This window comes from Triticum urartu, chromosome 1 (assembly GCF_003073215.2).
Source record: "Triticum urartu cultivar G1812 chromosome 1, Tu2.1, whole genome shotgun sequence".
In the NCBI taxonomy this organism is placed as follows: Eukaryota; Viridiplantae; Streptophyta; class Magnoliopsida; order Poales; family Poaceae; genus Triticum; species Triticum urartu.
The window spans coordinates 382891165-382912491 of record NC_053022.1 but is presented as its reverse complement, the minus strand read 5'-3'; positions in this window follow the sequence as shown (position 1 = coordinate 382912491).

The following is a 21327-nucleotide window of genomic DNA, read 5'->3' as shown; positions in this document are numbered from 1 at the left end:
TGCAGTGATCAGTTCGTTGCACAAGAACAAATACAACCCACGTCAGCACACACGCATCTTATATAGCATCACATCCAATGGCTATAAAAGATGAATGAGACCAAATTATATCTCATCTAGATGAGTTCTAGCAAAACTGTATTAATAATACTTAGTACTCCTGTGCCATGTATCATATATTAGTATCATGTACTCCCTCCTTTCCGGTTTATAGGGCTTATTTCAAAATTTTAGTTTTTCCATTTTATAAGGCTCAATTTGGTTTTTCCCCATCACATGTTCAGACTTAAAGGTGTATTAAATCATTGCATGCAAGTATTAAGAGAAAACTGACCAATGCATGCACTTTATGCATGCATGCATTGCAATTAATGCATTCGTAAACATAATTTTTTGAGGAAAACAAGAGCATTAATTGGGTGCTTTTGCAAACTACAAAAAATATTCCACCACTCATCATCTACCTTGGTTGGTGAGATTTTTGAATTGAGCCTTATAAACCGGAAAGGAGGGAGTAGTACTTTATTTATTTATGAGGTATCCAGATGGCACTGCACCGCCAAGAAAAGAGGGTAACATAAAAATTATGGACTACTTTTTTGAGTATGTTGGTAAGGTCCGGTCATAGTCACTTGTTGAAATCTCTAAAAAGACAAATACTCCCTCCATCCGGAAATACTTGTCATCAAAATGGATAAAAGGAAATGTATCTAGACGTATTTTAGTTTTAGATACATCTCTTTTTATCCATTTTGATGACAAGTATTTTCGGACGAAGGGAGTAGAAAACAGAGTTGGTGATGATGGTGTGTGTGCCATCCTGCAATATAGGCCGTCGGATTTATATCTAACGGATAGGAAAGAAACTATGGAAATTTTGCAAAAATATACCCACACGTCTCTCCACGTTCGCAAATAAGGCCTTCCCTCGTTCAACCTTTTCTCTCACAAGATAAACTACTCATACAAATGCATCTTGATGTTCCGTGCAACGCACGGGCAGCTAGCTTATTTCTTCTAAAATAGTTGCTGCGATAATTGGGTTGAAGTGATATATTTTATGTCTGCCCCGAATGATTTCAGATTCACTAGTAGTAACAAAGAAAATGTTGCCTTGTTAATTAACAGAAAACAGGGTGAAAACTATCACATAAGGCCGGTAAAAACAAGGCACACTGGGTTCAGCGTCATCGTCACTACAGTTGTGCGCGCACGAGAAGTCTACATATAGAGGGGGCTACCGAGCGAGGCACCGAGACACAATGTTTGAGAGAGAAACCAATTGACAGATTATGATCAGATTGAGTTGTCACCCTTCAGCTGTCATTGTTGGGGGGGAGAGAAAGACGTATCGAGAGTGTGCGCGGTAGACACAGAGGCACAACTAGCGAGTGTGTGTGTATGTGTATGTGTGTGTTTGAAAGAGGAGTAGATAGATTATTATCAAGATCGATGTGCCACCCTACTCCTTCGGTGCTGGGTAGTGTGTGTGTATGTTTGAGAGAGAAGCCAGTCGATAAATTAGTATCAAGATCGAGGTGTCACCCTACTCCTTCGGTGTTGGGAAGTGTGGGTGTGTGGGGGGGGGGGGGTAGTGACACTCACATATCTCTACTCTTATAAAAAACAGGGTTGGTGATGATGGTGTTCCTGCCATCCTGTAATATAGGCCATCCAATTTATATCCGACAGACAGGAAGGAAACTATGGCAATTTTGCAAAAAGATACCCACACCCTCTCCGCATTTGCAAATAAGGCATTCCCTCGTTCATCCTTTTCTCCCACAAGATAAACTTCTCATACAAATGCATCTTGATGTTCCGTGCAACGCATGGGCATCTTGCTAGTAGGGAGAAGAAGTTTGTGTCACACATATCTAGCTATATTAAGGGATATTTAGATAGTATATGTGTGAGAGACATTAGTGGCTGTGGGTGGGCGGAATTAAAGGGGTGGGCGTGTTAGACATAGAGAGCGTGCGTGTTTCTGTGTGAGGGACTTGTAGGATGGGGTAGAAAGACGAATTTAACCCTGACGGAGGGAGAGAAATACACGAAGTGCGCGTGTGTGATTCCGATGCCCACAGGGAAATGAGATATGTATGCATGTGAGAGAGATTGCACAATTCATTCACGTATCACTATCTAGCGATCGTGGACGTGCATCGCTTGAACATAAGTCAATATCTACTTCATATCGTGGCCAAAGGTACAATATCGATTCAACGCTATAAAGATTGGACACTCACATATCACATTTTTTATATTTAAATAAGCCTTTTTAGTTGTGCATGCCAAAGTTACAGTGATGTTTCTTCAAACAACCAATGTAGCTATCATGAACATGCACCATTGTTACTCTTGCATTCAAATTCATTAGTCTTGGATGATTTAAGTTTCTATTTTGAAGTAATATATGTAATATTCATATATGAATTCAACGGTTACGCAATTTATGAAATGGAGGCTATATAATCATATGAGGTAACACTTTTAAGTAGCTGACTAAATATCCATTTCTTTTTGTGCGCCTCTACACTAACACGTCAATGCATTATGTTTAAAGTAAATAACCAATGGCACTACATTATCTATTTACACGAGAAATACATAGGCTGAGCGTTTGATCCCTTTTTTGTAAACGTGCCACTACACCCGTACGATTGGCCGCGCCCGTGTGAACGTCCAAGTTATCGGCGCATCATCCCGAGTTATTGTCTTTTTTCTGGGGTGGACTTCACACCAGTTATTAACTGCTAACGCGTGCCCCATGTACACAGTCTAGCATGACCTTCCCGCTAGCATGGTCCAAAATTAGTTGAAACTGGATACGAACGATCCCGCGGGCGGCAAAATCTCCCGTCTCCTTCTAAAATTTCCGCCACCTTAGTCTTTAGCATGCGAAATCCCCCTTTTGTCCTTGGTGCACGGAGACCAACAGTTACAATACCGCCCTCATCTACATGATAGGTCGGGGCTGCTTTGGTTCCGGTTCCCCCACTACACGGCACCCCCATTTCCTCTCCCCCCCCGCAAAAACGACTAACTCCACAGCACCAGAGCATCTTACATCACGCCGTCCGTACTTCATCGCCCTTTCTCCCCTCCCCTCTCGAAACTCTAGACTGCTCATCCACCGACGTACCATAGCCCATTCACTGCCAGCGGCGTCCACCTCGCCGGATCTGCTTCTGCGGCCGCATCTACCCCTCCTACCTTCCCTAGAAACAAGTAGACTGCTCATCCACCACTATACCATAGCCCATTCAGTGCCGGCCTTGTCCACGGCACCGGATCTGCTTCGCCGGTACTCTCGTCAACCGCCACACATCAGCAGCGGCTCATTCATACTCCCCACCGAAGACGCTTCGTCCACACCCTCCGGAGCTGCCCCACCGACGCCCTCGTCGACGGCCTCTGATCCTCTTCGCCGACACCTTCCTCAACCCTACCGGAGCCGCTTCGCCGACACCTTCCTCAACCCTACCGGAGTAGCTTCACCTATACCATTCTCAACCCTACCGGGGCCGCTTTGCCAACTCACAAGTCCACGGCCTCGGGATCCGCTTCCTCGCACCCTCATCCAACCTACTGGAGCAGCTTCTGACGCCCCATCCACGGCCGCAGATCCGCATCGTCGACACCACCCTTAACCCAACCACCGGAGCAGCTTCTGACGCCCCGTCCACGGCCGCAAATCTGCATCGTCGACACCATCCTTAACCCAACCACCGGAGCAGCTTCACCTACGCCCTCGTCCACGGCCATAGATCCGCTTCGCCCACACCGTAGTCCACCCTACCGGAGCCGCTCCACAAACACCCTGCTCGACGGTTCTAGATCTCCTTACCGAACCCCGACAGCCAGCGTAGTGTCATCACCCTCGACGTTTCTAACCTGATTCCCACAGTCTGGAGAGATGCCAAGCACCCGCCACGGCCTAGGTACTTGTCACCTTTAAACCCGTCCAGCATCACCTGCCCGATGTACTTCAAATATACTAACCGGTCGTTGTTACCTGTTATGCAGCTGGCAAAAATTACAAGGACGATGTTTCTTCTGGATCTAACAGCTTGGCCAACCAAGATCCTGGACTGAGGCATTGCTATGATCTTGTAAGCGCGTCTCTCTCTCTTGTATTGTTCTGTGCCTGCCAGCGTGCTTTGTTAGGATTTTCGACCAGTAATCCCTTTGTGCAAACAATGATTTCTACTACTGGCTGCTAAATTAGATATGTAGATGTCATACATGATACTACCTCGTACCTCCGTTCCTAAATATAAGTCTTTCTAGAGATTCCACTATAGGCTACATACGGAGCAAAATGAGTGAATCTACACTCAAAAATGCATCTATATACATCTGTATGTGGTCCATACTAGAATTTCTACAAAGACATATTTAGGAACAAGGGCAGTACATTACACAAAAATCGTAGGTGGCATGTAGGAATTCCAGTGCACTACATTACGCTCCCTTAGAGTGCCTGCTAGTCCAGCATACAGAGTCATGGCTAGTTTATGGTACGCACACAATCGTTAATTGGTGGTTTAAATATGCGCAAGGGATATGCAATGTAGTATCATGTAGAGATGTCTGAAATTAGCCGTGTCAACTTGCAGATAGGGTTACACAATGAAAAAGTACAAGATGTATGTGGCAATTTCATGAAACATCGCAAAAAAAGGAGAGGCAGCGGTGAGCCTATACAGTGTGCCATGGTACGTCACTCCTCCATTGCAATCATCGTGACATGTTATTTGTATGCCAGTTCTATTAGCCAAGTTTCTTAGGGACAGTTATTACGAGTTATCCTAAGAAAATAAGCACCTGTGAATATAAGCTCCATGTAATAAGTCAACCAGTTCTTTTCATTGCGTTTTCAGCTTATCTTTGGTATGATCAGTGGAAAGTCTAGATTGCATTATATATTTTTTAATTTGCTGCCCATATGGAAATTAATTTGACTTGCAAACATCACAAATTGAACCTAGTGTAGTAATTAATATGATAGGAAAACAGACCATCACTATTTGCTCAAAATGCAAATACAAAGATACCACCTACTTGGCACAATCTACTTTGGCCAATGTTTTCCATAGAGATCCCATTGCCTAATTTAAACGAAGAACGCATGAGCCACATTTAAATGAAGAACAATTATTTATTGAAATTCGATGGTCCAAGTGGCTGGTTATTATCGTATAGCAGCACCACCTGAAAGCATCATATAGCAGCAATAGCTCATAGCAACTCATCATACAGCAGCAGCAGTCTGCAATTCATCATATACCAGCAGCAGCTCATAGCAATTCATGATATAGTAGCAGCATGAGCAGCTAATAGCAATTCATCATATAGCAGCAGCAGGAGCATCTCATAGCAATTCATCATATAGCAGCAGCAGGAGCAGCTTGTAGCAACTCATCATACAGCAGCAGCAGGAGCAGCTTGTAGCAACTCATCATATAGCAGCAGCAGCAGCTCATAGCAATTCATCATATAACACCAGCAGCTCATAGCAACTCATCATACAGCAGCAGCAACTCATAGCAATTCATCATATAGCAGCAGCAGGAGCAACTCATAGTAATGCATCATATAGCAGCAGCAGAAGCAGCTCATAGCAATTCATCGTATAGTGGATCAGAATGAAAATTTGGCAAAAAAACAGTGGAGATCCTCACCTTGTTGGATGAGCTCATCCTTCAACAGCACCTCAAGGACATGGCCTGGGAGGAGGGGAGGGGGAATAAGGTGCCTTCTGCCGCAGTGTGGCATCAGCCGTAGTTGTGCAGCGCCCGCCGGAGTAGTGCGTTGGACGAACCACAGTGGAGCAGCTGCTCGAGACCATGAGAATGAGGGGCGACGCCAGAGGGAGGAGAAGCCAGGGAGTGATAACCCACAAGTATAAGGGATCACAACAGTTTTCGATAAGTAAGAGTGTCGAACCCAACGAGGAGCTAAAGGTAGAACAAATATTCCCTCAAGTTCTATCGACCACCGATACAACTCTACACACACTTGACGTTCGCTTTACCTAGAACAAGTATGAAACTAGAAGTACTTTGTAGGTGTTGTTGGATAGGTTTGCAAGATAATAAAGAGTACATAAATAAAAAGTAGGGGTTGTTTAGATAAAGAAACAATAAAGTAAATATAGCGAGTGTGGAAAAGTGGTGGTAGGAGTTGCGAAATTGTCCCTTAAGCAATCGACTACTTTACAAGACCGATAGCAAGTATTATGTGGGAGAGGCCACTGCTAGCATGTCATCCCTTACTTGGAATTCTATGCACTTATGATTGGAACTATTAGCAAGCATCTGCAACTACTAATCTTCATTAAGGTAAAACCCAACCATAGCATTAAGATGTATTGGTCCCCCTTCAATCCCGTATGCATCAATTTCTATGCTAGGTTGAAGCTTCTGTCACTCTTGCCCTACAATACATAGTCCTATCAACATACAACTAACCCCATGGTGTGATCCACGCGCGCGCTCATATGATGGGAACCAAAGGACAGCAACATAAACACAAGCAAATTAAATCAATCATAGTAATTCATCAACCACCGATAGGACAACGAAAATCTACTCAGACATCATAGGATGGCAACACATCATTGGATAATAATATGAAGCATAAAGCACCATGTTCAAGTAGAGGGTACAGCGGGTTGCGGGAGAGTGGACCGCTGTAGATAGAGGGGGGAAGGTGATGGAGATGTTGGTGAAGATGGCGGAGCTGTTGGTGTAGATCGCGGTGATGATGATGGCCCTCGGTGGCACTCCGGTGCCACCGGAAGCGAGGGGGAGAGAGCCCCCCTCCTTCTTCTTCTTCCTTGACCTCCTCCCTAGATGGGAGAAGTGTTTCCCCTCTGGTCCATGACCTACATGGCATGGGAGGGGCGAGAGCCCCTCCGAGATTGGATCTGTCTCTCTGTCTCTCTCTGTTTTTGCGTTCTCAGATTCTACCCTTTCACCGTTTCTTATATTCCCGGAGATCCGCAACTCCGATTGGGCTGAAATTTTGACACGATCTCTATCCGGAAATTAGCTTTCTTGCGGCGAGAGAAGGGCTCCAGCTGCCTTACGAGGTGGCCACGAGGGTCAGGGGCGCGCCTGACACCCTGGGGCGCGCCCCCCTACCTCGTGCCCCCCTCGGGCACCGTCTCGCGATGATTCCACTTCCCAAAATTCATAAATATTCCAAAATAAATCTCCGTCAGTTTTTATTCCGTTTGAACTCCGTTTGGTATGGGTTTTCTGCGAAACAAAAAACATGCAACAAACAGGAACTGGCACTGGGCACTGGATCAATATGTTAGTCCCAAAAATAATATAAAAACTTGCCAAAAAGTATATGAAAGTTGAATAATATTGGCATGGAACAATCAAAAATTATAGATACAACGGAGATGTATCAGCATCCCCAAGCTTAATTCCTGCTCGTCCTCGAGTAGGTAAATGATAAAAAAGATAATTTTTGATGTGGAATGCTACCTAGCATAATCTTGATCATATGTCTAATCATGGCATGAATATTAAGACACGAGTGATTCAAAGAAATAATCTATCCTTTGACATAAAGACAATAATACTTCAAGCCTACTAATAAAGCAATCATGTCTTTTCAAAATAACATGGCCAAAGAAAGTTATCCCAACAAAGTCATATAGTATGGCTATGCTCCATCTTCACCACACAAAATATTCACATCATGCACAACCCCAATGACAAGCCAAGCAATTGTTTCATGCTTTTGACGTTCTCAAACCTTTTCAACTTTCATGCAATACATGAGCGTGAGCCATGGACATAGCACTATAGGTGGAATAGAATATGATGGTGGAGAAGACAAAAAGGAGAAGATAGTCTCACATCAACTAGGCGTATCAACGGGCTATGGAGATGCCCATCAATAGATATCAATGTGAGTGAGTAGGGATTGCCATGCAACGGATGCACTAGAGCTATAGGTGTATGAAAGCTCTAACTGAAATTAAGTGGGTGTGCATCCAACTTGCTTGCTCATGAAGACCTCGGACATTTGAGGAAGCCCATCATCGGAATATACAAGCCAAGTTCTATAATGAAAATTCCCACTAGTATATGAAAGTGATAACTCAAGAGACTCTCTATATGAAGAACATGACGCTACTTTGAAGCACAAGTGTGGTAAAAGGATAGTAACATTGCCCCTTCTCTCTTTTTCTCTCATTTTTTGTTTTCTCTTTTTTTGGGCCTTCTTTTTTTTGGCCTTTCTCTTATTTATTTATTTATTTATTTTATTTTTTCGTCCGGAGTCTCATCCCGACTTGTGGGGGAATCATAGTCTCCATCATCCTTTCCTCACTAGGGCAATGCTCTAATAATGATGATCATCACACTTTTATTTACTTACAACTCGATATTACACCTCGATATCTAGAACATAGATATGACTCTATATGAATGCCTCCAGCGGTGTACCGGGATGTGCAATGATCTAGCGTAGCAATGACATCAAAAAAGGACAAGCCATGAAAACATCATGCTAGCTATCTTACGATCATGCAAAGCAATATGACAATGAATGCTCAAGTCATGTATATGGTGATGATGAAAGTTGCATGGCAATATATCTCGGAATGGCTATGGAAATGCCATGATAGGTAGGTATGGTGGCTGTTTTGAGGAAGGTATATGGTGGGTTTAAGGTACCGGCGAAAGTTGCACGGTACTAGAGAGGCTAGGAATGGTGGAAGGGTGAGAGTGCTTATAATCCATGGACTCAACATTAGTCATAAAGAATTCACATACTTATTGCAAAAATCTATTAGTCATCGAAACAAAGTACTACGCGCATGCTCCTAGGGGGATAGATTGGTAGGAAAAGACCATCGCTCGTCCCCGATCGCCACTCATAAGGAAGACAATCAATAAATAAATCATGCTCCGACTTCGTTACATAACGGTTCACCATACGTGCATGCTACGGGAATCACAAACCTCAACACAAGTATTTCTACAATCCACAACTACCCACTAGCATGACTCTAATATCACCAGCTTTATATCGCAAAACTATTGCAAGGAATCAAACATATCATATTCAGCGATCTACAAGTTTATGTAGGATTTTACGACTAACCATGTGAATGACCAATTCCTGACATCTCTCTAAACAGATATAAGTGAGGCAAGAGAGTTTAATTCTTTCTACAAAAGATATGCCCGTGCTCTAACAAATATAAGTGAAGCAAAAGAGCATTCTACAAATGGCGGTTGTCTAAGTGAAGAGAAACAGGCAATCCAATCTTCAAATGATATAAGTGAAGCACATGAAGCATTCTATAAAGACATACTCAAAAGATAGAAGTGAAGTGCAATGAGCATTCTATAAATCAACCAAGGACTATCTCATACCAGCATGGTGCATAAAAGAAAAATGAAAACTAAATGCAAAAGACGCTCCAAGATTTGCACATATCGCCTGAACGAAACGAATCCGAAAACATACCGATATTTGTTGAAGAAAGAGGGGATGCCTCCCCAGCATCCCCAAGCTTAGACGCTTGAGTCTCCTTGAATATTTACTTGGGGTGCCTCGGGCATCCCCAAGCTTGAGCTCTTGCCTCTCTTCCTTCTTCTCATATCAAGACCTTCTCAATCATCGAACACTTCATCCACACAAAACTTCAACAGAAAACTCGGTAAGATCCGTTAGTATAATAAAGCAAATCAGCACTATAAGTACTGTTGCAAACCAATTCATATTTTTTTTGCATTGTGTCTACTGTAGTATAACTTTTTCATGGCTTAATCCACTGATATAAATTGATAGTTTCATCAAAACAAGCAAACTATGCATCAAAAACAGAATCTGTCTAAAACAGAACAGTCTGTAGCAATCTGAACATTAACCATACTTATGATACTTGAAAAATTCTTCAAAAATTAGGAAAAATAAACAATTTGTATAGGAATACAGTGCAAAAATAATCAGAACCATTTGATGTTCCAACTAAAAATGTAAAATTGCGCACTACAGCCAAAGTTTCTGTCCTGCACCGTACAAACCATCAAGCAAATGTAAACATCCTAAAGGCAAACCTTGGCACATTATTTTTATAATACAATGGAATTGTACAAGGGGATAATTATTTTTTTTGAAAAGTTTCTGTAATCAAGATTCACAAAGTTGCCGTGAGCATGACAAAGTTCAAGGAGCTCTCCCACTTCAACAGTGCTTGTCTTTCTCACTTTCACTTTCCTTTTTGAAAAAGTTTTGGGTTTCCCTCTTTATTTTTGTTGTTTTTAAACTATATGAAAGCACTCAAAAGAAATAAATGACTCTCTAAGACTTCCGGGTTGTCTCCCTGGCAGCGCTTTCTTTAAAGCCGTTAAGCTAGGCATATAGTGCTCAAGTAGTGAATCCACCCGGATCCCAAGGTATATCAAAGCCAATTTTAATTAGCAATGATTTGGCATTTAGTAGTGAGCACAAAGTAACATATATCATGTAATGACGAAGTCTAACTCTCTTCCTATGCATCGACATGTCATAAAAGAACAATTCATGCACACAAAGTAAAGGCCAATGCATAATATAAACAGTTTCTTGCAATTTTATCGTGTTGGAAACATAGAGAGGTGGAGATATAGTTCCTCTCTCATAATAATTGCAAGTAGGAGCAGCAAGCACATGCACATTATATTTATCGAAATCATCATGTGCAACGGTAAAAGGCAACCCGTCAATATAATCCTTAATAAGTGCAAACTTCTCCGATATAGTATAATCGGGAGAATTCAAAAACATAATAGGACTATCATGCGTGGGTGCAATAGCAAAAATTTCATGTTTAACATAAGGAACTATAGCAAGTTCATCTCCATAAGCATAATTCATATTGGCATCTTGGCCACAAGCATAGCAAGCATCATCAAAAAGGGATATTTCAAAAGAATCATAGGGATCATAACAATCATCATAGCAATCATCCTTCGGTAAGCACGAAGGGGAATTAACCAATGTATGAGTTGAAGAGTTACTCTCATTAGAAGGTGAGCACGGGTGATCAATCCGCTCTTCCTCCTTTTGTTCTTCGCTCTCCTCCTCATCTTTTTCATCCAATGAGCTCACACTGTCATCAGCTTCTTCTTCCATAGACTCCTGCAAAATATTAGTCTCTTCTTGGACAGCGGAGTATTCCTCAATATATAGTTTAACATAGGCATTAGAAGCATAATTCTCATAACAATATTCAAGTATGGCAAAATTTTCAGATTTGTGAAGAGTAGCATCATACTTTTCAATCAAAGAAGCAATTTCAAAAGCACCCTTAAAAGCAACAAATTCTTCAATTTGTTGAACATCATAGTAATTATAAACACCTTTAGCATACGAAGATACGATTCCATTATTAGTAAACTCACATTGATAGGGAAGGTGTTTCTTAGGGTTTTCAGAACAACAAGTAAAATCATAAATTTCACATAAATTCCAAGCATAGCATTGCAAACGTTGAATTTGACCCCATAATAGCTTCCCTTTTTCAGATATACGGTGTCGCACATAACAAGCATGCTCATCTATAGATTTGCCCTCAACTAAACTAGTTGGGGTTTCAGCACGAGCACATAGGGATCGAAGATGATCCAAGTAATAAGCTTCAGCAGTGTGATAGATTTTGATTGGTTCTTCAACCATTGGTTCAGTAGGTACAACTAATTTTTTTGGTATTTTGCGTTTCCTACCCATAACTAAAGATAGGAAACAACTAAGAACAGCAAATAAAAATTACTTAGTGATAAAGCAAACAAGCACACACGAGAATATTCACCCCACGCTATTGCTCCCCGGCAACGGCGCCAGAAAAAGGTCTTGATAACCCACAAGTATAGGGGATCGCAACAGTTTTCGATAAGTAAGAGTGTCGAACACAACGAGGAGCTAAAGGTAGAACAAATATTCCCTCAATTTCTATCGACCACCAATACAACTCTACGCACGCTTGACGTTTGCTTTACCTAGAACAAGTATGAAACTAGAAGTACTTTGTAGGTGTTGTTGGATAGGTTTGCAAGATAATAAAGAGTACGTAAATAAAAAGTAGGGGATGTTTAGATAAAGAAACAATAAAGTAAATATAGCGAGTGTGGAAAAGTGGTGGTAGGAGTTGCGAAATTGTCCCTTAAGCAATTGACTACTTTACTAGACCGATAGCAAGTATTATGTGGGAGAGGCCACTGATAGCATGTCATCCCTTACTTGGAATTCTATGCACTTATGATTGGAACTATTAGCAAGCATCCCCAACTACTAATGTTCATTAAGGTAAAACCCAACCATAGCATTAAGATGTATTGGTCCCCCTTCAATCCCGTATGCATCAATTTCTATGCTAGGTTGAAGCTTTTGTCACTCTTGCCCTCCAATACATAGTCCTATCAACATACAACTAACCTTATGGTGTGATCCACGCGCGCGCTCATATGATGGGCACCAAAGGACAGGAACATAACCACAAGCAAATTAAATCAATCATAGCAATTCATCAACCACCGATAGGACAACGAAAATCTACTCAGACATCATAGGATGGCAACACATCATTGGATAATAATATGAAGCATAAAGCACCAAGCCAAGTTGAGGGTACAGAGGGTTGCGGGAGAGTGGACCGCTGTAGATAGAGGGGGGAAGGTGATGGAGATGTTGGTGAAGATGGCGGAGGTGTTGGTGTAGATCGTGGTGATGATGATGGCCCCCGGTGGCACTCCGGTGCCACCGGAAGCGAGGGGGAGAGAGTCCCCCTCCTTCTTCTTCTTCCTTGACCTCCTCCCTAGATGGGAGAAGGGTTTTCCCTCTGGTCCATGGCCTCCATGGCATGGGAGGGGCGAGAGCCCCTCCGAGATTGGATCTGTCTCTCTCTGTTTCTGCGTTCTCAGATTCTTCCCTTTCACCGTTTCTTATATTCCCGGAGATCCGTAACTCCGATTGGGCTGAAATTTTGACACGATCTCTATCCGGAAATTAGCTTTCTTGCGGTGAAAGAAGGGGTCCAACCGCCTTACGGGGTGGCCACGAGGGTCAGGGGCGCGCCTGACACCCTGTGGCGCGCCCCCTACCTCGTGCCCCCCTCGGGCACCGTCTCGCGATGATTCCATTTCCCAAAATTCATAATAATATTTCAAAATAAATCTCCGTCAGTTTTTATTCCGTTTGGACTCCATTTGGTATGGGTTTTTTGCAAAACAAAAAACATGCAACAAACAGGAACTGGCACTGGGCACTGAATCAATATGTTAGTCCCAAAAATAATATAAAAAGTTACCAAAAAGTATATGAAAGTTGAATAATATTGGCATGGAACAATCAAAAATTATAGATACGACAGAGACGTATCAGGGAGATTTGCCCCTACCAGCCGGCCATGTAGCCTAGCTGGACATAGCATCATCGAGGACAAGGCCAGATGGGACTAGTGGCGACGGCTCGCTGGAGGAACCCTAGTGCTGCAGGCAGGGGATCGAGGTAGAGGGAAAGGGGAGAGGAGATGCAAGCGGGCAGGTCAATGAATGCTTGAGTGCTTGTTTTTACTTGAGGGTCAAGTGTGATACGGGCGTCAGCAGTTGCATTTTGAGTGTAATATAGGCAGACAACAGAGTCATTTCACTATTCCCCTTCCCTTCAATTTTTAGTGAGGTTCTACCCGAAACACCACCCTCCAAAGCGAAATTAGTTAAGCCCAAGCCCATAACTCAAAACTGACTTCTTTACATCTTTTATGGCTTATTTTGACAATATGCCCTGAAAAGGCGGAATCGAACTGGCCCTTAACCTGCAATTCAATTGTGCGTGCAATGATGAATCACTCCTGCCTGCTATCTGCACATTTAGGCATCATCATACATGGCATAACCTAATACATGTGCATTCCATTGTAGAATCTGGAATATGCAATGTTTATGTTAGTTCATACGTTGCACATGATGTTTAAATGCCCCTTAAATCTGGTTAGTCAAGTGATGGTCTTTAAGCCTCCTTCTTTGCTTCTTTTCTTGATATGTAAGATTTGCTCACACATCTGTTCAATTGCTTGTTTGCATCAGCCAGCCATACTAGGACTGTTTGCTTTGATTACTTGCTGTTCTTGACATAACACTTTAACAGAGCTTGTCAACGATTTAAACACTAAGGGCTGCTGTAGTGGGGCCTTGTCTAACTCATAGGTGACATAAAGGTTTGGTTGTACACTACAATAGGCTCTCCAAGAGTACTTGGAGATCCAGTTTGAAGGTATGCCTAGTTTTTACATAGTGCAGACATAGTAAATGCTCATTCCATTGTGTGCAAGTGCAAGAGATGCGGCATGTTTCATTATGTGGTGTTATTTTGTTATAATCTCATTCTTTTGTGTTCACAGACTGGAAAGTATGCATATTTATCTTCCAAGGAGACGAGTAACTAGTTTGTGTCACCTTGCAGAGGGGGTGCAATGAAGATAAGATTGAGGATTTCCAAGTACAAGATGTTAGGAAGGAGCATTGCAACAGAAGTAGGAGCTGCGCTGAGCCTCTTCAACCTGCTAAGGTAAGTCACTGTATGCAACTCAACAGTTCAATTCCTTGTTTGTTTCAGGCATAGTTAATTTTCTCTTTTCAATTGCTTTATTTGTCCTCAGTTAATGAGATGCCAAATAATCATGCCTGATGTTCGGTACTTGTATCACTATTAGTTGACATAATTAAAGGCCTTACCATTTAATTAATCTGCCGAAGTGTGCCTGAAGCTTTGAAGTCTATTAACCAACTATTATTGCATGAGGCTCACAATCTAGTTTATACTACGCTAATGATTGCATAGTTTTGCCTGTTGTAGTATGTTTGTATGAAACCCTCTGATGTTCATTATGCTCCCTAAGACTTTAATTGAGGCACATAATGGCCAACTACTTGCTTACTTATACGCAATGTGTTGTCTAAATTTGTAACTTGTCTGTGTTTTCGATTGGGACCCAACATCATGCTCCTCTGGTGAGCTAAGAGGGATTTCTGTATGCAGGCTGCACAGACTATCTTTTTTATAATTTTTAAAATATCACCTGCTTATGTTTCATGACGTGTAACATTTTTTTTGAAAGTGACGTGTAACATTATTGTTAGTCCTGTTTTGCCATGTAGTACAAAATAGTGTCTTGTTCGCTTCACTGTTGTAACTATATTTTTGCCCTAGTCATGTGTACTTACAGAAACATTTCAGGATGAAGTGACATCAACACAAAGATTTGCGAGCAGTGCGGCATGGCCGTTACCGAATGATTATGGATTGGAATTGGAATGTGGTGATGTTCTCGAGCATCAACTAGAGGTGGCAAGACAACGTGTACATGATTGTCAACGTATAATCAACAAGTTGAGACTGGACATGCAGGTATTAGATGCAGGAGTCAAAAAAATGAAACAAGACACTGAGGTAACCATGAAGGAATTGGAGATTTTGCAGACTGAAATTTGTGCTATCTGAATCCGGCCGATCCTATTTTCTAAAGAGATTATAGTTCAAATGGAGTTAAGTTGATGCGCGTCCATGATGTATGAGCTGTATTTGCCCAGTGGGTATAATCGGCTGTAATTTCTTTATTGTATAGTGTAGGATTATTCTACCTTTCTAGTTGTAGATGAACGTTGAGCTTATCACACCCGATCATCACGTGGTGTCTCGGCACAACAAACTTTGGCAACGGTGCATACTCAGGGATAACACTTTTACCTTGAAATTTAGTAAGGGATCATCTTATAAAGCTACCACCGAACTAAGCAAAATAAGTTGTATAAAAGATAAACATCACATGCAATCATAATATGTGACATGATATGGCCATCATCATCTTGTACTTTTGATCTCCATCTCCAAAGTACTGCCATGATCTCCATTGTTACCGGCATGACACTATGATCTCCACCATCTTGATCTTTTATCAACGTGTCGTCACATGGTCGTCTCACCAGCTATTGCTTTTGCAACTATTGCGATCGCATAGCGATAAAGTAAAGCAATTACATAGCACTTGCATCTTATGCAAATAAAGAGACAACCATAAGGCTCCTACCAGTAGCCGATAACTTTAGCAAAACATGATCATCTCATACAACAATTTATATTTCATCACGTCTTGACCATATCACATCACAACATGCCCTGCAAAAACAAGTTAGACGTCCTCTACTTTGTTGTTGCAAGTTTTACGTGGCTGCTACGGGCTGAGCAAGAACCGTTCTTACCTACGCATCAAAACCACAATGATAGTTCGTCAAGTTAGTGTTGTTTTAACCTTCACAAGGACCGGGCGTAGCCACACTCGGTTCAACTAAAGTTGGAGAAACTGACACCCGCCAGCCACCTGTGTGCAAAGCACGTCGGTAGAACCAGTCTCGCTAAGCGTACGCGTAATGTCGGTCCGAGCCGCTTCATCCAACAATACCGCCGAACCAAAGTATGACATGCTGGTAAGCAGTATGACTTGTATCGCCCACAACTCACTTGTATTCTACTCGTGCATATAACATCTACACATAAACCTAGCTCGGATGCCACTGTTGGGGAACGTAGTAATTTCAAAAAAAAATCCTACGCACACGCAGGATCATGGTGATGCATAGCAACGAGAGGGGAGAGTGTGTCCACGTACCCTCGTAGACCGAAAGCGGAAGTGTTAGCACAACGCGGTTGATGTAGTCATACGTCTTCACGATCCGACCGATCCAAGTACCGAACGCACGGCACCTCCGAGTTCAGCACATGTTCAGCTCGATGACGTCCCACGAACTCTGATCCAGCAGAGCTTCGAGGGAGAGTTCTGTCAGCACGACTATGTGATGACAGTGATGATGATGCTACCGATGCAGGGCTTCGCCTAAGCACCGCTACGATATGACCGAGGTGGATTATGGTGGAGGGGGGCACCGCACACGGCTAAAAGATCAATGATCAATTGTTGTATCTCCAAGGGGTTCCCCCCTCGTATAAAAAGGAGTGGAGGAGGGGGAGGGCCGACCCTCTCTATGGCGCGCCCTAGGGGAGTCCTACTCCCACCGGGAGTAGGATTCCCCCTTTCCTAGTAGAACTAGGAGCCCTTCCAAGTAGTAGGAGTAGGAGAGAAGGAAAGGGAAAAGAGAAGAGAAGGAAGGAGGGGGGGCCGCCCCTCCCCCTAGTCCAATTTGGACTAAGCATTGGGGGGCGCAGCCTCTCCTCTATCTTTCCCCTAAAGCCCAATAAGGCCCATATACTCCCCGGCGAATTCCCATAACTCTCCGGTACTCCGAAAAATACCCGAATCACTCGGAACCTTTCTGATGTTCGAATATAGTCGTCCAATATATCGATCTTTACGTCTCGACCATTTCGAGACTCCTCGTCATGTCCTCGATCTCATCAGGGACTCCGAACTACCTTCGGTACATCAAAACACATAAACTCATAATACAAATCGTCACCGAACATTAAGCGTGCGGACCCTATGGGTTCGAGAACTATGTAGACATGACCGAGACACGTCTCCGGTCAATAACCAATAGCGGAACCTGGATGCTCAAATTGGCTCCTACATATTCTACGAAGATCTTTATCGGTCAAATCGCATAACAACATACGTTGTTCCTTTTGTCATCGGTATGTTACTTGCCCGAGATTCGATCGTCGGTATCTCAATACCTATTTCAATCTCGTTACTGGCAAGTCTCTTTACTCGTTCCATAATACATCATCCCGCAACTAACTCATTAGTTACAATGCTTGCAAGGCTTATAGTGATGTGTATTACCGAGTGGGCCCAGAGATACCTCTCCGACGATCGGAGTGACAAATCCTAATCTCGAAATACGCCAACTCAACAAGTACCTTCGAAGACACCTGTAGAGCACCTTTATAATCACCCAGTTACGTTGTGACGTTTGGTAGCACACAAAGTGTTCCTCCGGTAAACGGGAGTTGCATAATCTCATAGTCATAGGAACATGTATAAGTCATGAAGAAAGCAATAGCAACATACTAAACGATCAAGTGCTAAGCTAACGGAATGGGTCAAGTCAATCACATCATTCTCCTAATGATGTGATCCCGTTAATCAAATTACAACTCATGTCTATGGTTAGGAAACTTAACCATCTTTGATTAATGAGCTAGTCAAGTAGAGGCATACTAGTGACACTATGTTTGTCTATGTATTCACACATGTATTATATTTCTGGTTAATACAATTCTAGCATGAATAATAAACATTTATCATAAAATAAGGAAATAAATAATAACTTTATTATTGCCTCTAGGGCATATTTCCTTCATGTAAGTCTAGTATTTGAACCCTGGTTTGCTTGGGATATCATTGTCCCCCTAACCATTCAACCGCAGGTTGGTTTGCATCTACTCCATCTGTTTCTTTTTGTAGGATCGTAAGTATGTCTAGAAGGGGGGTGATTAGACTACTTGACCAAATAAAAATTTAGCATTTTCCCAATTTTAAGTCTTGGCAGATTTTAGGAACTTAGCACTAGTCAAGTAAACAACCTACACATGCAAGTCTAAGAGTATATTAGCAGAATGTAAAACATTGCACATGAAGGTAAAGGGAGGAGTTTGGAGGGAGCAAACACAATGTAGATACGGAGATTTTTGGCGTGGTTCCGATAGGTGGTGCTATCATACATCCACATTGATGGAGACTTCAACTCACGAAGGGTAACGATTGCGTGAGTCCACTGAGGGCTCCACCCACGAAGGGTACATGAACAAGCAACCTTGTCTATCCCACCATGGCCATCGCCCACGAAGGGCTTGTCTCACTAGGGTAGATCTTCACGAAGTAGGCGATCTCCTGTGGGCCGAATGCATGTGTTGTTTGAGATGCACCCGTTGTCTGCACCGTGTCCGAGTTGTCACTTGCTCGGTCCTCCTCGTTTGCCGCTAACTCGTGGGACACCCGGAATCCGGGAGCGCCCCACCATCTTTTGCACGCATCCGCACACTTCTCCTTTGCATCGGTATCTCAATCGAGTTACCGGAACCGGAACGCTGCCATGGCACCGTTTTCGTTATCGTTGCCGTGGCACCCCTTTTGTTTCCGCCACGATGTCAAATGCCTCATCTCTTATCCTGTCAACTTTTAATAAAACTTGCATAAAACTTGAACATGTCATCCGCATCATGTTAACAACATTAAGATGGTTTAAATTGTTGTTTGCATTAATTTACTAATGCATATGGGGATTTACCGGATTTGTTGTTTGCTATATCCGGCCCCATTTAAATTGTTTAGATAGATAATCCTTTATGTTTCACCTCTTGACATGCTTAACAACATTTAATATTGTTGGGTACCTAACCGAGAGTGAACTAAATAAGTCATGTGGTGTTTCGTCAATATGCAACTCGTTGCATATTGAGCTCCACTTAATTTGTAGGGTTGCTTGTGCACTTTTCCATGCCATGCCTAATTAAACCGGACATGCATCATATTTGTTTGTGCATCATGCCATGTCTATGTGTTGGTTGTTTACTATGTTGTTTGCTTCTTTCCGGTGTTGCTTCTTCGGGTTGGTTCCGATAACGTCGTGTTGTGAGGATTGGTTCGACTTCGTCCATTTGTCTTCTTCATGGACTCGTTCTTCTTCCTTGCGGGATCTCATGCAAGATGACCATACCCTCGAAATCACTTCTATCTTTGCTTGCTAGATGCTCGCTCTTTTGCTATGCCTATGCTGCGATACCTACCACTTGCTTATTATGCCACCCATATTGTTGAACCAAGCCTCTAACCCACCTTGTCCTAGCAAACCGTTGATTGGCTATGTTACCGCTTTGCTCAGCCCCTCTTATAGCGTTGTTAGTTGCAGGTGAAGATTGAAGTTTGTTCCTTGTTGGAACATGGAGATGTTGATCCTTGTTGGAACATGTTTACTTGTTGGGATATCACAATATCTCTTATTTAATTAATGCATCTATATACTTGTTAAAGGGTGGAAGGCTCGGCCTTATGCCTGGTGTTTTGTTCCACTCTTGCCGCCCTAGTTTCCGTCATATCGGTGTTATGTTCCCGGATTTTGCGTTCCTTACGCGGTTGGGTTATAATGGGAACCCCTTGACAGTTCGCTTTGAATAAAACTCCTCCAGCAAGGCCCAACCTTGGTTTTACCATTCACCACCTAGCCTTTTTTCCCTTGGGAGTCGCGCATCTCGAGGGTCATCTTAATTTAAACCCCCCGGGCCAGTGCTTGTCTAAGTGTTGGTCCGAAATGGGCAGCCTGCGGGGCCACCTCGGGGAAACTTGAGGGCTGGTTTTACTCGTAGCTTGACCTATCCGGTGTTGCCCTGAGAACGAGATATGTGCAGCTCCCATCAGGATGCCGGCACATCGGGCGGCTTTGCTGGACTTGTTTTACCATTGTCGAGGATGTCTTGAAGAACCAGGATACCGAGTCTGATCGGAATGTCTCGGGAGGAGGTCTATTCCTTTGTTGACCGTGAGAGCTTGTCATGGGCTAAGTTGGGACACCCCTGCAGGGATTTGAACTTTCGAAAGCCGTGCCCACGGTTATGGGCAGATGGGAATTTGTTAATGTCCGGTTGTAGAAAACCTGAAGTTGACCTTAATTAAAATGCATCAACTGCGTGTGTAACTGTGATGGTCTCTTTCCGGCGGAGTCCGGGAAGTGAACACGGTGTTGGAGTAATGCTTGACGTAGGTTGTCTAGGATCACTTCTTGATCATACTTTTATCGACCGTGCTTTGCCTTCTCTTCTCGCTCTCTTTTGCGTATGTTAGCCACCATATATGCTAGTCGCTTGCTGCAGCTCCACCTCATACTTTTACCTTACCCATAAGCTTAAATAGTCTTGATTGCGAGGGTGCGAGATTGCTGAGTCCCCGTGGCTCACAGATACTTCCAAAACCAGCTTGCAGGTGCCGATGAGTCCGTGCAGATGACGCAACCAAGCTCAAGGAGGAGCTCGATGAAGATCTTGTCCTTTGTGTTGTTTCGTTCTAGTTGATCAGTAGTGGAGCCCAATTGGGGTCGATTGGGGACCTTGTCGCATTTGGGGTTCTTCTTTTATTTTGGTTCCGTAGTCGGACCTTGATTGTATCTGGATGATGTAATGCTTTATTCTTGTAATTGTGTGAAGTGGCGATTGTAAGCCAACTATGTATCTTTTTCCCTTATGTATTACATGGGTTGTGTGAAGATTACCTCACTTGCGACATTGCTTTCAATGCGGTTATGCCTCTAAGTCGTGCTTCGACACGTGGGAGATATAGCCGCATCGAGGGCGTTACAAAGAAGG